We start from the raw sequence: 14,643 nt of genomic DNA, 5'->3' as shown, positions 1-14,643 counted from the left end.
GTGTAGCCTTGACTTTCTGTCTCTTCTTTTTGCAGGGCCTGTGTAATGTAGAATGGAAGTATGCATGTTTTTCGGAAAAGAAGAAATAATTGACAACACCTCATTCAAATTACAAAAGAGAGAAGGCCTAGGGGGATAGGTCACCATTTTTCATGGCAGCAGTGATGGCATGGGAACTATCCAATAGGTGCCCATCACACATGTCCACCTGCACACACACTCCAAGTTATGCACTTTTTACTACTAGAACTCAAGTAGCCATTGCAAGTGGAAGAATGACATTTTCATACACCTACAATTTATGTTGACTGCCTGGAAAATACAGTTTTCCACCTACAGAGATACAATCAAGTGTGCTTTGTACATTGGGGCTGTTCGCACAACAGGACAGCCCACCATAGGTTATTTAACTCACAATGAGGCTGCGGCACGTGTGGGGGGTGTGCAGCCGCCATTTTGAATATACAACCCCCTCTCGGGGATTGTCGTGTCGCACAAACCCTACCAACGTGGGTTATGCGAGGGCTAAACAACCCTCGCATAATTCATGGTCTATTGCTGATCCCACACATAAATCAGATTCACAGGGTTCACACAACATGACAACCTCAAGCAGGGGTTGCATATGTAACCTGGCATCTGTGAGCACCGTGGCTTGTCATGGGTTAAATAATCCATGATGAACCCCGGTGTGTCCAAACCGGGTCACTATGTTCATTCTAAGAAAAAGACTGCAAGTGTGCCTTGTACATTAAAATACTTCTTTCTGAGTAGGCTAAGGGGAGTTTCACATGACCCATGCCATGTCATAAGATGTGCGTTCACTATTATCACAGCTGTGCCTGTGACTGAAGCAACAATCTGATCACTTTGCCCACATAAGTGATCAACCCATGACAAGCTGCACAATTCAAGCAAATCATTTTTCAGTCAGTCTACATCACCAAGAAACACCTGTTAGAGCTAGAAAAAAATGGAACAAAAGTTTAAGAGAAGATTCGACTAATATCTTTTCCAGTTGCCAATAGATTGACACAGGAGACAATCTTTTGCTGTGAAAAAATTCTGCAGACTTTTTTCTCTAGAAAGTATGAATTTATATCTTATTCCTAGCAGTAGGGCAGGTTTTACACAGTTTTTAAATAATGGTATATATGCATAAGCCCTTTTGGCCATTTGTATTTCAGCAGTGTTTTAATCATGTGTGTTGTCCTATTTATAATTTTTATTACCATTAATACCCCCTAAAGAAGGCCTAGAAATAGGAAAAAGGCTGAAATGTGTTGGGCTTCCTATATTTATTTTTGCATCCTGAGAACCCATTTCTCTTCTTTGTAATTTACATCACCACCCAGTTACCTTGGCCTCCCTACATCTGTGGCTTTCATTTTACTGCAGTGCTAATCGAGTTTTTCCTTCTCTGTTTGGCTGATGACTCTTCAGCATGGGTTATAGCTGATCTGCTGAAGTCAACAGGGTATATTACACCAAATTTGTCCCCTAGCCCTGTAGTTTGTTTGTTGCATGCATGCACCTTCTTCTTCACCCCATCATGATATAATCTGAAAGTTTGAAAGTTCCAATTATTTAACTTTACTGGAGGTTAGATATTTGTGTGCTTGGGTACTGTTGTATGTGTTTAGCTGGCACCAGTCTTATGGAAGTAGCCAGACAAGACAAATGCCATCATTCTTTTTTGACCCCTGGAAACTCTGAGCTCAGTGATGGTCACTTATGATAGCAGGCAGCATAGCTATAACTTTTATCCTTACTCATATCAAAGGCTTTAACTGAAAATGAAGTTCTGCTTGAACCAAAGTTAGAGGATCAGATCATGTTTGAGTAAGACTGGAAAAAAATGTTTGTAGACTCCTGAGAATCATGACACTGGACATTCTAAAACTGGCCCCATCCAACAGGACTAATAAAGAGTGTCGACTGCAATTAAAGAGCTTTGACAAGCAAGGAAGACAATTGGAAACATAAATTCATTCTGTTGATCCAGTCTGGCACCCTAGCAAACATTTGCTGCTTTTTATTCTTCCTTTCTCACAGAGTGCTTTTCCTTTTCTTTTCTTTTTTAAGGAAAAGAAAAATGACAAAGAATTAACTGTAAGCTTGTAGTTTTATTGGGTTTCCTAGGATTTATTGTGGTGCCAGAAATTAATTTATGGATAATAGCAAGCTTGGGATCACAAGAATGTTCATGTGAGAACAACAAAAATTACCCTTGAAAATGTTCTAGCTGGCAAAAAATATTAAAAATCTGTTGACTTCAATGTGACAAAAGGGGGGTGAATTTTGCATACAGCTTTTGAAATCTCAATCATTTTGCATATAATAAACATATACTTATAAAACAACAGCATTACATTGTCTCCTCTAAACGTTTGTGATATCACAAGAAGATGTCTTGTTGTTCATCTTTCTTTTGTCCCTCTTGGATACACAGAAGGCTTCTTACAGCTTTCAAACAATGATGGATCTATAACAAATGATTGTTATATAGCCTGAAACTCAGGGTGCCTACTCATAGCTAAGGGTTTGTCTCCAAGATTGAAAGAGTAAAAAAAAGATACTAAGGACAAGTAGAAGTTTCCTTTTTTAAGAAACTTGGATCTAAACTCTCCAATGCTTTTACTTGGTCAGTGGGTCAGTTTACTTCTGCCCCAGAAGATACATTCATTCAGGTTAATTCCACAGCTCCCATGAGGACATGATCCCAATTCCAGAGAGCTCTATTGTGTGAAAAGCATGCCGCATGCACAAACCATTCATGCACACAAATTGTATGCATGCATGGCTTATGAATATAGCAAACATCTCTACTTACCTGAACGACACAGCCCCATCATAAAGTAGCATTCTAAACTCAGGGTGTTTTACAGCCTCTTATGATACGGTATATGCACATCTTGATCTGGGGTAAGTCACAATCACATACTTTGTTCAATTATGAAAGAGCAAGTTTATCTTCCCCCTTAACATGGAGGCATCAAATGAATGCTCCCAGCATGATAGAAGCACAGGCTGTATTTGGGGACCATATACAGCTGAAATGGGATGGTAATGTATTTCAGAGGAAAGGTAATCCATTCTTTATTTGGGCAAGCATTTCATATTTTTTAAACTATTTAGATAAGCTGTACATGGCCCCAAGTTTATGAATACTACAGTATATAAAATTAAATAAATACATATAGGAATTTTACTTCTGTTTATCATTAAAAGATGCAATGTGTTAACTTCCAGGAGTTTTTTTCTTTTCTTTAATATTGTAGAGTCTTTATATGCCACTGAGGTATTTGGCACAGAAAACAAATGTTGCTTTGACTTAACATATTTGAAATGTCCTATCCATGCCAAACTCCTCACTGTCTCAGTGTGAGCATAGTAGGGGTCCAGATTAGAAGAGAATCGTTTTATAGAGAAATGACAGAATGTGGAATGACTGCTGCAGACATAAGCAGCACAAACTCCACTGAAGGTGGAGGTCTTAGGTATGCAGTTTACTGTGTTGAAGTAAGCTCTGCAGTCACGATTTGTGGGTTCGTTAAAACCCAATAATTTCTGCAAGGTATTTATTCAGCCAAACAACTGATGAAGGTGTCTAACCTTACAAAGTTTTATAGGGTCCATTGCTCCTGGACAGCCAATTCCACCTGCTAAACATCAGCTTCATCCTCTCTCTGGAGCAGTCTTCCCCAACCTTGTGCCCTCATATGTGTTGGAGTATAACTCCCAGCATACAACTCCAGATGTGTTGGAGTTGGAGTCCAACTGGAGGGCACTAGTTTGAAGAAAGCTGGTCCTGAGCGATGACTAACCTCTGTCCCTTGGCTTCAAAAATTAATAAATGTGAGTGCTGCTGTGAGTCAGAGAAAGTGGAGCTGTGGACATCACCATTGAATGACAGAATTCATCAATTTTCCCTCCCTTCCTCCAAGTGCTTCCAGATGGAGGACTCAAAAAGCATTGTGCCACTATTCTGACTTTTTCTCATTGTTAGATTTTCTGCATTAAGAAAAAAGATGGGAGAAGCTGAGGGAAAACATGGGAGGGTTATGAGTGGAAGATGATACTGGCTGGACCCCTTGAAAAATTCTGTGAATGGGGCAGGGCAATCGCATCATAAAAGCCTAGTCTGGAAGCACCCTAAGTAATTCCTAATGTCTCCCTCAGTGAAGCTGGGAGACATCAAAGGAACATACTACATTACCTAATATCAGTAGGACATGCAGGAAAAGCTAGTAAGTAACCATTCTCTGCTCCTATCCCTTCCATTGTATGGTGATTGAAGATTGGGTGGGCAGATGTGCTAGAGCAGGGTGGGCAGAAGGAAGGTCCCCAGGTGTTTTGGACTTCACGTCCCAGAAGCCCCTGCTGGTATGGACAGTGGTCAATAATGCTGGGAGTTGAAATCCCAAACATCTGAAGATCTACCTTCACCCCACCTCTGTGTTATCACTTATGTTGTAGAGGGAATTTCAGGAGGTGCAGCTTCTCATCTTCCTCCACCCCTGAGAAGCTGCACCTGCCACCATGGCATAACTCAACCTTCCCCAACCTGATACTCTCCAGAGGTGTTGGACTGCAATCCCATCATTTCCAGCCAGTATGGTCATTGGTCATGCTGGGAATGATGGGAGTTGCAATCCAACACATTTGCAAGATGCTGGGAAAGACTGAAGGCAAAAGGAGAAGGGGACGGCAGAGGATGAGATGGCTAGATAGCATCACGGATGCAATGAATATGAACTTGAGCACACTCCGGGAGAGAGCGCAGGACAGGAAGGCCTGGCGTGCTATGGTCCATGGGGTCACGAAGAGTCGGACACAACTGAACGACTGAACAACAACAACAAGGTTGGGGAAAGCTGGCATAGCTATTATAGCCCTATTACTGACACCACCATTTATAATCATGACTATTAATTATTTGCCAGACATTACCAAAGGGAAATTGAAAGGTGTGTTGTTGTTGTTTTTACTTTTTCCAATTCATTTTCCACTCTATTGCAAGGTTTACAGCATATCCTTAACTCCTCACAACAACCCAGGCTGGCACAGTGATTTACCCAATGAACTCTGTAGCTGGGGGAGCAGGATTTGAATGTAGGTCTTTCCCACATCAAAACTGAAGTCTGTTCAACTGTGCCATATTGGTCCTGTTTGGCTACCCATAAGAAAGGTGGACAGCGGGGTATATTAAGGGGATTGCTGGACATGGATCTGTGAGGCCTTGATCTATGCCCCATTGCCCTAGTTCCTTTGGCTTCATGTGTGATAAAGAGCATTTCTACACCAGCCTAAATCCCGCATTTAAAATGGGGCTTTCTGCTTCAGTTTTAAATGCAGGATCACGACGGACTCCCTTTACACATGCTTCCTCCCCCACCCCCACTTTTCCCCTTCTTTTTCCCGCTTATCTGAGTCTCCCATATGTTTCATTATACAGCTGCCAGATGGCGCTGTGGTCTAGCTCCTGTTATTGCAGCTTTTCATTTTTCACAAGGGAACTCAAGCGTAATGCTGTATTTTGATAGCTCATTATCTCAAATCTTTTTAAAAAATGGAGTAAAGGTCATTAGTGCCCTGGAGGTTAATGACATCATCTAAAGGACCCGCAAACTTCTGTGAGTAACCAATCTCAATAGCAGGATAAAGGCTCCATGTGAAGAAGCTCAAAGAAGACAGAGGCGTTAGTTTTCCATCTAAAATGTGGTGATAATGATAAAATACATCAACACAATGAAGTGCTTTGCATGCTAAGAATGCTTCATAAAAAAAGAGAGAGCAACATCGGTATTCTGAGAATCTATGAATATTACCATTTTATAGATGGTAAACTTAAGGCTGATGACTGCCAAAATAGGCTGGGGCTGGACATGAATTTGAACTTGGGTCTTCTACTACACAAAGCCAACACACTGTCCTCTAGCACTGATCCCAACTTGTGTGACTTTGTTCCAATTATCCCAACATTCTAATGTCTTCTGGAAGATTTGAAGTTGTACTTCATATGTCTTTACTACAGGGCATTGTGCTCCCTTTTAAGACCATGGGGCAGACTTGGAAAGGAAAGAAGGAACATAACTGCTGTTAATGTACAGCTTTTCAATACAGTTATATGTCAGAGTCAGAGAGGAGTAACAGAGCAATGCTACTTTGGCCCAGAAGAATTTCCCATGACAGATGATACTGGCTCATCTTTTGTGCTAATGTTTGGACTCCCAGTATTTTCCTTTCACCAAAGCATGGGTAAAAAAGCAAAAGAGCTCTTGTTTTCCTTGGGACATTTGTTTCCAATTTTGCAAACACCGTGAATGTGGTTATTTTTATAGCCCTGTTATGAAAGCATGGCATTTGAGTCTTCATCTTGTAGTTAATTATAAATCATTTCAGAGCTGCACTGCCCACAACAAAGTTCTCAGCCCCTGAAACTGAATCGTTTGTGATCACTATGCTCTCAGCCCCCTCCTGCCTTGTGCTGTCAGATCCTCTTTGAGGGAGGGAGAGGGCGTTATTTTAAGATGTTGTTATTGGCTTGGAAATACATAAAGTGTCAGTTCCAAAGTCTTTTTTTTCCCAGAGCAAGATAAACTCCTTTGGATCATCCATCATTGGGCTTTTGCCTTACTTGACAGGACCCCACATTTAAATGCCTTTGCAGTACCATATCTGATGGATTATGGGAGGGTTGTCGTTTTTCATGAGGATGTACCATGAAAAGCCCTTTTCAGAAGCATTAGGCTTAGACCCAGGTTTGCTTCTTTAACACTCTGAATAGCCATACTTTTCTCTCTTCTGTTTTTTTTTTAACTCTACCTTGCTTGATTTCTATTGATTTAGGTAATGTGTTTCAGGAACATCACATTCAGGATTTTCCCCTCTGTTTAGCTGCTGCTTTTGTTTTGAATATTAATAGTTAAGCTCCTTTGAGGATTTTACACCCACATTAAGTTCATATATGTTCTTTAAAGTAGATTAATTGGGTAAAAGTTCAGGTCAGAAGATCACATCAAAGTTCTATTAAAGGAAATGTGTTAAAGCTTTCCTACATGTAACCTTCTTCATGTCAGCTCTGATTTGAGAGCATGGTGCTTACAAGAGTAAATAACCTAATCACATTTTTCTTGCTTTTATTTTAAAGATGAAAATCCAGCTTGTCTTTGGAATTAAAAAATACACACACCTTAACCCCCCCATCCCAATAGCTTGATTGTATTTCTTATTCACAATAGATGTGTGAGCTCAAGCAGAAGAGAGCATTAAGCTTCAGTCACAGTAATTTGCACCAGAGTAGTTCCACTGAAGACAATGGCACTACTGTGGAGTAATCAATTTAAAGATTGCATTCCTAGTTCAAAATGGTGTCCAGTGAACCCTAAGGCAAGAAATATCAGCAGGGCCAGGGCCAGGCTTGAGGTGGCCCTGGGCAAAGTGGCTAACAGCCAACATAAGTCCTACTTAGAGTAGACCCATTGAAATGAATGGGACTTAAGTATGTCATGACTAACTTAAGTCCTTTTCATTTCATTGAGTCTACTCTAAGTAGCACTTATGTTGTATTTTACCCAGTGTCTTCAGGTGGCCCACTTCTTTGTCTTATGAACGCATCCGGCTGTGGATCTAGCCGTCCTTCTAATTTCAATAGAAATACCCCACAGCAGCCTTCCCCAACCTGGCACTGTCCAGATGTTTTAGAGTACAGCACCAAGGATTCCTGACCATTGGTCATGCTGGCTGAGGCTGATGGGAGTTGAAGTCCAGAACAGCTGGAGGGGACCAGGCTGGGGAAAGATGCCCCAGAACGACTCTAGGTCAGGAAGCATTGTGGGAAATTAAAAGGATGGTTAATCCAGCTACCTGGTGCTGCTTAGAACATCAGGACAGAAGAAATACTTAGGGGAGACATCAGCAGTGGGCCCTGCTAGAGCATGACATTGGCCCTGAACATCAGCCATGTTACCTGGCCAAATTCTGTATATTTAACTTTGTATGTCTTGGCTAATCACACAGTTAAAAACTTGTGTGCTATACGAAGATGGTTTTCTGAACAGGTTCCTTTTTTAGCCATTAAACCAGTTGTTTATTATTGTAATTCAATGCTCCATTGGGGAGATGTTCCTGTGACCTAAGAAACATCCAAATGCGATAGAAAGAGGAATGCTATGCTATGAAGAAATGTTTGTAACAGACTGCAGAGGAGACTGAGGCCCAAAGCTTTACATGGCAGTTACAGCTTAGGTTTAGCACAATCCACAGCAGTGACTCTGAATAAAATCCCTCATGCTGAGATGGCTAAGAATCATCCAGGTGTGTTGGAACTGGCAGTGTGGCTTCCAGGTCAGAAGATCCATGCATATCACAGAATTGCAGTGGTGCTTTCATATACTTTTAATTTAAAAGAATCAATTTGTGCTTATGAGGGACAAAAGAAAGGCTCAAAGGTAAAACCAACAAACCAACTAGTCTGATAGGCAAAGACATGCCACACAGTTAAAAACAGGGAGGGGGAGGGAAAAGATAGAAAATTATTCTCTTCAGTTGCACTAACTATATAATCAGCCACATCCCCAGATATTTTAAGTCCATGGCAATTGCCAAGTCTTTGGTCTTCATTCAATGGAATGGAAGTTACACAGAAGATTTGCATGGGAAACTGTTAAGTAGGCGCCATGATATATCCCATGGCAGGAAACCCAGTAGTGTCATTCAAAAGCTGGGTGGTTCCAAAAGGTGGAGATGTTCAAGTGAGCAGGGAGAGGGTTAGTGGTGGAAAGGAGGGAAGAAGGTAAAGGGTGGGGGGATTACTGGAGAAAAGAGGGAAGACCATGAATGAGAGTTGGGCAAGGGGAGAATGGGAGGGAGGCAAGTGGGGAAGGAAATAAATGTTGACCCCTCCCCAAAAAAACACCATGAAGATGAGCTGACCCTTCACAGCTTAAAGGACACCAAGGGGGAAGAAATGGGAACCAGAGGGTATTTATTCCCTGACCCCAATTTTCTCCTGTCCTGACTAGATAGATTCAGGTCACAAAAGTGAAAAGGCTTCTTGCTTCAGCCCTGATACCATTGGGGGCAGGGGTGTCTTACCTGGTCATCCATCCCCTGGGCCCAAGACAAGCCCCCATAATAATTCCCAGGTCAGAGGCAGGAGCAATCTCGCACTGCCTTCAGCTCCCACAGCCATTGCAGGGATTAGTCAGGCACATCTGCAGTTCTTCTGCTTGGGCTGGGCAACTTCCTTGCTGGCTTTAGCAAAGGGGCAGCTGTCCCCAGAGTTGGCTACTGAGAGCTAGGAAGTGCGGGTGAGGTGGAGAGGGATACAAGAAGAAGAAGAAGAAGAAGAAGAAGAAGAAGAAGAAGAAGAAGAAGAAGAAGAAGAAGAAGTCTCTCTCTTTGCCCTTTGCCTTTCTTCTCCTCCACCACTTTTTTTTTTTTTTTTTTGCATAGATCTACACATAGGTCTGATGTACACTTACGGGTTTTTTCGCTTCCAATGAGGTTTCACCACCTGTCTTTCACACTACGCAGTACCCGCCTTGAATTGGAACCGGAATTTCCTGCTCCCGTGCTCCCGCTTTCAATATCCTGATATCCCGGTATTTCCGCTTAATGTGCTCTGATTTTCGCTAGTCCCTTTCCCTGCCTGTCCATATACGGCAGTGTTTGTATTTCCCTCCTGTCCAATCACAACTCTCGATGGCTCGATGTCATCTTCCAGCTACTGATTGCATAGCTTCCTCAGCACTCAGTGTTTCCTCAGCAACAAGCAAAGGGCTGAATGTGCATGTGCTTGTCTGATCTCGGTAGCTAAGCAGGGTTGGGCCTGGTCAGTAGTTGGATGGGCGACCACCTGGGAATCAGGCTTCCTGCATTGAGCAGGGGGTTGTTCTATCCCTTCCAATGAGACTAAGTTTTACCCCCTCCTATCCCCCCCTCCAGATTTTTTTTTAAATTAAGGCGTTATCTTCAAAGAATCTTGGCTTCTCTGCAATGTTTTTTTTTTCTAATTCTAAATCATGCCTGAATTAGAAAAAAAAACACCATGGAGAAGCCACGATTCTTCGATTCTTCGAAGATCATGCCTGAGCTAGAAAAAAAAACATCACTTTATTATTAAGATAACGCCTTAATTAAAAAAAAATCCGGAGAGGAGGATAGGAGGGGGTAAAACTTAGCAGGAAGCCTGATTCCCAGGCAGTCGCTCATCCAACTACTGACTAGGGCTGACCCTGCGTAGCTTCCGAGATCAGACAAGTGCGTGCACATCCAGCCCTTTGCTTGTTGCTGAGGAAACATTGAGTGCTGAGGAAGCTATGCAATCAGTAGCTGGAAGATGACATCGAGCCATCGAGAGTTGTGATTGGACAGGAGGGAAATACAAACACTGCCGTATATGGACAGGCAGGGAAAGGGACTAGCGAAAATCAGAGCACATTAAGCGGAAATACCGGGATATCAGGATATTGACGACATGGGGCCGTCAAGGGCTGTGAGCATGGTGGGCATGGAATCAGCAGAAACAGGAAGAGTTTCTGATCCTCCAATGAGAGCCTCCATCTTTAAGAGCAGGAAAACAGCACAGCGCTTTAGTGTGAACCGAGCTCACGAATTCGATGAAGCATCGCAATGGGGAAAATGGGTGAATGTGGATAATCACGTTTTAATGTGAGAGCGTTTAACCCGACGGGACACCAAATTCATTGCGATGGCGGGTGCAATGTAGATTGGCCCATAATCTTTATTCATAACTATACATTTATGTCTTGACACATTCACAGCTGGTGGGGCTGCAGGCATGTATCCCCCCACAAGATTGGTGATGGCACTGATCAGGCTCAGACGAAGTATATCTGAATCCAGTCTTCTCCTCCCAACAACTGTGTTCTGTTTCCAATTCTCTCAGTAGGGCTCTGTCCACGCAACCCTGAAAGCTGGGCTAGGTTAGGAACCATACACACAGCACCCGATTGTGCACATGGTTCTTTATTCAGGTAGGAATACACATGCAGAAACCTGCTTTCATGCCAGTACGACCCATAGCTGAAACCAAGCTGCTCAAAACACACACAAACATAAAGTGGTGTGAAATCAAACACTCATTCACAGGTATACGTATGGCCCCAATGAAACATGGAACTGGTCCTGTGAGCCCCTGGAAATTTTAGACCAGAGATTGTCACCGGGGATTTTCACAAACAGCAGCCGCCTACAGGGGCACACACGCTACATTGCAAACTGCTTTTGGAATTGAGGAAAGTTTCCAAAGTGATTTGAGATGGCATCGTTCAAAGAAAAGAAAAAACTCAAGCATTCCATTGGGCTGGTTCAAGGCCCTTGCATGAGCTGAAGCTTTTCTTTGGACTCCAGCCATCGTTTAGATCATGAAATTTAACTGAGCAGAGAGGTCTTCAACCTATAAAAATGCTGTTCTTCTCTGACAGCTATCAGTAAAGGCAATAACATTCTAGAAACGTCATTGCAAATTAGTGCTCTCAAAAGTAACATGTCTAGACAAGCAGTGGTGACAAAGATATCTGTTCACACATTGACATAGAGGGATTGTAGTCATTGTCATTCAACACTGGGAAATAGAAGCCAGCCACTGAACTACATAAAAAACGAATTTGTACAGCCAAGGCAAACGTTCATCCCTGTCTCTGTGTGATTACAGAATATAAGAATGGACTAAGTCAGAATAACAGCATATATCTGATATCTGATAGAAGCCAGATCCAGATTCTTGAGGAAGAGTGTAACATCTGAACTGGAAAAATACCACTTGCATTGTTAGCATGGGAATGTGCTGCTGAGGTGCCAAGAGTCACGTAGGCAAGAGGACAGCGCATGAGTCACAATGCCTAGCAGGGCCCTTGTCTCTGGAAACCAGAAAACTTCCTTTGAAGGAAGGTTGTAGACCCTTGACTCAGCGCTGCATCAAACACTGACCAAAGCTTACTTCATGTGCCTTGTTTACTTGTTTGTATAAATTCCAAAGTTGCCTATTATTCTGGGCCCAGTCCCAAGGGGCCACTTTGGCAACTCTTGACTGCACCACACCTTCATGTTCTGGTAATAAACATCTGTTCAAATCTGTTGGTGTCTGTTCTCTGACCAAGCCCGGCAGAAGGGTAAAATTCTGCAACACATGACAAAGCAGACTTGCAAAGTGCTAGATTCCCCCCCGCCCTCAAATCCTGATAATTTTAAGGTTTAGAGACACCTTAAACAGCATGGCAATCTCTGGTCTAGCCCCATTTTCCTGCTCAGGGTTACAAAACAGGCAAACCAAAGGCCCATTTCCCCTTTCAAGCTGTCTCCTTGTACAGAAAGCCATGGGGTGGGAGCACCAAAATGTGGCCACCACTTCCAAGCAGCAGAAAAAGTGGAAGGAAGCTTCACACCCTTGCAGGAAGGAAATGCCAAGCAGCAGCCAGAGCAGGGGTGGGTCTGTCGGCACCGTATGCAGGTGCACAACTGCTGAATGGCCAGCAGTGTTCAGCACAGCCCATTGACATCAGCACTCCAAGCAGATCATTTTTGGCCATCCACAGCCATGTACTTGCATGCTGCTGACAAAGCTACCACTTCCTGTCTCCCTCCAGTTAGAGTTTCAGGGCCTCCCTGCTTGGCTTATGGCTGTCGTTTCCAGCAACTAGTATTCAGAGGGATACCTGAACCTAGAAGCAGCATATAGCTATCATGACTAGTAGCTGTAGATAGACTTAACCTTCATGAATGTGTCTATTCCCCTTTTAAAGCCATCTAGGTTGGTGGCTGTTACCACACCTTCTGGTAGCAAGTTTCATAGTCTAGTCATGTGCGGTGGGATAGTGGAGCCAGGGCCCACAGGGACATAGCGCTGGCACTTTATTTTTTTTATATTAAACAGAGGTGCTGATATCATCTGCCACCCCCCTCTAGACTGCTATAACACAAAGTTCCTGTTCCTGTTATAACACAAAGTTTGTGTTCCTGTTATAACACAAAGTATTCGGGGGTGGCTTGTTCTTGAATGGGCAATTAAAACCCAGGAGCTTTACGAAAGACCTGCTAGTGGTGGAGATAAAAGTGCTAGAACTGGTTTGTTGATATGGATCAGCAGAGCGGCCTGCATTTTTGGACTCTCCTTCAGGGTGTTCCTATGGGAACTGTTACGATGAGTGCCTGCACTTCAAAATTCACCACTATACCACAGGCCATGTGCTTTGTGGAGAAGTACCTCCTTTTGTTTGTCCTTCAGCTTTATTGGAGGACCTTGGGTTCTAATATTATGAGGACAGGAGTACAACTTATCTCTATTAACTTTCTCCACATCATGCTTAATTTTAAAAACCTCTATCATGTTCCCTCTAACATCTCCCCTCCTTCTAAAAAACAAAAATACACCAAATATTGTAGACTTCCGTCACAGGAGAAAGTGTCTAATTAAGACTAGCATGATCATTATTTGTTCAGTACATGGTGGAAATACACCTGCTCCTATTAAATATAACTACTGTGGCTTATGGAAAAGAGAAGGTTTCTTTTTTAAAGTCATCAATCTCAATTTTATTTAAGCACAGTAAAAGCCCAATTATATCCTAGGAGAGCAGCAACAGATAGTATATGCTAATTCAGTATCGATTCAGCCAATTACACAAACTTTGCAATACATTTTTAAACAATCAAATCTGTTCTTAATTACCATTCAGTGGCAGTTTTATTAAAAAAAAATCTCAGTTAAATTAAGATATCTGTAGTGTGACCAATATTGTGCACATTTTAAATAATTTTTTTCTGCAGAAGAGACAGCTGTGTGTTCGTAATGTGAACCTACTGTGTGCCAGACAAAGGCAGGTGGAGGTAATTACACACAAGTAGGGTATAGCATTATGGCAAAGTGTGGAACATAGCCTCTGATACATTTACATCACACCTCCAAAATGTTTCAGATTATGTATGGTGTAGTGGTTAGAGTGCTGAAATGGGCTCTCCCCTCTTTTGTTCATATTAGCTTCTAGATTCAAAAGCTTTACTCTTCTGAATACCAGGTGCTGGGAAGCAAACTGCAAAAGAGGACTGTCGCTTCCATGGCCTTCTGGTGGGATTCCCAGAAGCATCGTAGAAACAGAAGACTGGACTAGATGGACCTTAGGGATTTCTAGCAGGGTTCTTGTTACATTCTAACACATGCATTTCCATCATTAATTTACTCTGGCACTGGTCACATTCCTCCTGATAAATAAGCCTCTCTTTTTTTTACTACTGCATCTCACATCTCCGGGCCACTTCAGACATTATGCACTGGCAAATGCAAGTGAACGCTCCTGCTCTCTGGTGAGCATACCTATATAGCACAAACATTTGTCAGCATGTTTGTGGCATTCCTTTCTCACATATATATATAAACTCACTTAATGAATGTGACAAACAAACCCCTACTTCTGATATAGCTCAACAGTGCCCCCTAGAGCATCTGATACATTAGCACCCTGCTGTGCCATCTGAATAGGCTCATCTCACCTTACCTCATGTTTTTTTTCTTCAAAAATGTCCATCATGAGAGACAAATATGAGGAGATCTCCTGCTAAGGCCAGGTCAAAACTCAATCCTTCAACAGAGGGTTGGGCAAATTCCCCTTTTCAATGGTG

At 42.5% G+C, this 14,643-nt stretch overlaps 1 long non-coding RNA gene across 1 annotated transcript in view; it reads right to left on the bottom strand.

Annotated features, from left to right (window-relative positions):
- Positions 1 to 14,643, bottom strand: part of LOC146354583 (uncharacterized) — a 62,660-nt gene that overhangs the window by 40,939 nt on the left and 7,078 nt on the right. The gene's annotated exons all lie outside the window — the stretch shown is intronic.

This window comes from Heloderma suspectum, chromosome 2 (genome assembly GCF_057233095.1).
Source record: "Heloderma suspectum isolate Gila_16-S chromosome 2, 16-S_ref, whole genome shotgun sequence".
Taxonomy (NCBI): domain Eukaryota; kingdom Metazoa; phylum Chordata; class Lepidosauria; order Squamata; family Helodermatidae; genus Heloderma; species Heloderma suspectum.
The sequence above is the reverse complement of the archived record's forward strand: the minus strand, read 5'-3'. Positions and strand labels throughout refer to the sequence as shown.